Raw genomic sequence first — 2490 nt, 5'->3', positions numbered from 1 at the left:
AGTTTCAGAGTTTCAGGCTTCTTATTGAGGTCTTTGATCCATTCTCCTTTTGGGGGACGTCTTTTTTTGAGACAGGGTCTCCCTGTGTAGCCCCAGCTGTCCTGGAACTCGCTATGTAGACCAGGCTGGCGTTGAACTCAGAGATCCACCTGCCTCTGCCTCCCAAGTGCTGGGATTAAAGGCGTGCACCACCATGCCTGACTCTCATTCTCCTTTTTGAATTCATTCTATGGAAAAATTGGCAGCAATTTTTTTACATATTATAATTTCTGTAGCATCTGATGGAGTATCAAGCAGGAGACAGTAGAAAGGGTCACATGGAGCATCTGCTGAAGAGTGCACAGACATCTGCCCATGGGCTAGGGATGTTTTTGAGTATTCGTAGAAGAATACTAAAACTAGTTTTAGTTTTAAGAACAGGAATAGTTATTTTTATTTTAAGAGAATAGATGATGATGGTTTTTAAAGGTAAATAGCAATATTAAATTTCTTCTAATCTCTTTTCAGGCAAGCACACGTCTACATAATTGCGGGGGCCTGCTTGTCTCTCGGTTTTCGATTTGCTGGTTCAGAAAATTTATCAGCATTTAATTGTTTGGTAAAAATTCTTGGTTTACTTTATTCTGTTGTGAGTTCTTTTTTTCTTTTTAAAAATCTACTTTTAACTTTGATTTTTTTTCTTTTATTTTTCTAGCATAAATTTGCAAATGATTTTATGACTTACTTGTCTGCACCTAATGCTTCTGTAGTAAGTTTTTTAAAATCCTCATTGTGAATAAAATACAACCCAAAATATAATAAAACTCAAAATAAAACTTCATTTAGTAATCCAGGTACTTAGTAGTTTCCAAATCCCTCTGCTGTTTGAATTTAAAACAGGAGATTTAAAGAACTGTCTCATCTTTGTATTTTGGTTTTAAGATACCTTTGAGAATGTGATTAACCTGGGATGATGCATATGTCTCTAATTCTTGTGAAAAGAGTATAAACGACAGGTATAACATGCATGGAATGGTATGCTTCACATTCTGTTGGTTTACAGCATGCCAGAACTGTCCTTTTGTAAAAAATTAATACTTAGTCAAGATCAGTTGCTCTTAAGACATTACTGCTTTGATGACAAGACTACAAGAACTTATTTCCTGATAAAGATGACACAGACCTATGTAATAGTATTTGTAATATTAAAAATTGTAAATATTAAGAATTCTCAAAGTAGTTAATTGTGATATGTCCATATGTTCTTATGCATTGGATATAGCAAAATCTCATATACAATTTTATGCTTACAAGTTATTAAAAGGGTTATATATAATAATATCAGAATTTCATTTATTAACTACGTACAGGAAAAATCTATAATGTTAATATAAATTCTCTGTGAATGGTAGGATTATTCAAAGTGAATATTCCTTTTGTGATGCTATATTTTTTGAATTCTCTCCATTGACCTTATATTTCATAGAATAATTATTTGCTTTTACAGGGCTTTTTTTCATAGTTGCAAACATTTGTAGTCTTCCCATGTTGAATAATCTAGTTTGGGCAATAAAAAATGTAATAGCCGTTAATGCAAAGTCATCTTTTCATATTATCAGACAAGACCTTACAACCTAGAAACTTGCCTGAGTGTGGTGCTACTGTCTCTTTCCATGGTAATGGCTGGCTCTGGGAACCTAAAGGTTTTACAGCTTTGTTGCTACTTTCATATGAAGACAGGTGGTGAAATGAACTATGGCTTTCACTTAGCCCACCACATGGCCCTTGGACTTCTCTTTTTGGGAGGAGGAAGGTAATGAGTATTGGAATTTGTCATTTTCCAGAAGAAGGCATTGGAGCCCCTGTAATTGAATTACTGACAGTTTTTAGCTGCCATGTGGGTGCTAGGAACTAAGCTTAGGTTCTTTGTAAGAGCAGCGTGAGCTCTGAACCACTGAGCCATCTCTCCAGCCCTTATAACTGCCCTTTTAAGTTAGTCTATCATTTTAAATAATCATATTTTATAGAAACAGAAAAACAATGTTTAAAACAGCTCAGTTTAAAAAATCCTGCCGGGTGTGCATTCCTGTAGTCCCAGCACTCAGGAGGCAGAGGCAGGTGGATCTCTGTGAGTTCAAGGCCAGCCTGGTCTACATAGTGAGTTCCAGGCCAGTTGAGGCTCTGGGGAGACCCTGTCTCAAAAAAGCCCCCCCCAAAAAAATCCTGTATTTTTAAGTCAGGAACTGGAAGAAGGTCATGTACTTTATGTGTGACTTGTATTACTTAAGTTTTTAGTATTGCTTCCTAGTACTTACTCCTGTGCTGATTTAGGTTAAAATCTTGGTTATTAATTCTGAGGTTGAATTTTAACATTTGTTGAATGTTGTTTTCTGCTTCAAATGTAGTTGATATTGAAATGGCCTAAGGACTGAAAGGAGAAGTGTCTAAATCAAGGATACACTTGTATTTCTCAAGACATCCACCCAGTATACTTTACAAAAAACACCACTC

The 2490-nt window shown here is 35.7% G+C and overlaps 1 long non-coding RNA gene across 1 annotated transcript; it reads left to right on the top strand.

The window, feature by feature from the left end:
- Positions 1–495: 495 nt before the first annotated feature.
- On the top strand, positions 496–2112 carry LOC115070004. Its single transcript, XR_003849219.1, has 3 exons — positions 496–598; positions 695–748; positions 1599–2112. It is a non-coding gene; the product is annotated as an uncharacterized LOC115070004 (long non-coding RNA).
- Positions 2113–2490: the final 378 nt, after the last annotated feature.

This window comes from Nannospalax galili, unplaced genomic scaffold (assembly GCF_000622305.1).
Source record: "Nannospalax galili isolate Female #2095 unplaced genomic scaffold, S.galili_v1.0 scaffold935, whole genome shotgun sequence".
Lineage (NCBI taxonomy): Eukaryota > Metazoa > Chordata > Mammalia > Rodentia > Spalacidae > Nannospalax > Nannospalax galili.
The sequence above is the reverse complement of the archived record's forward strand: the minus strand, read 5'-3'. Positions and strand labels throughout refer to the sequence as shown.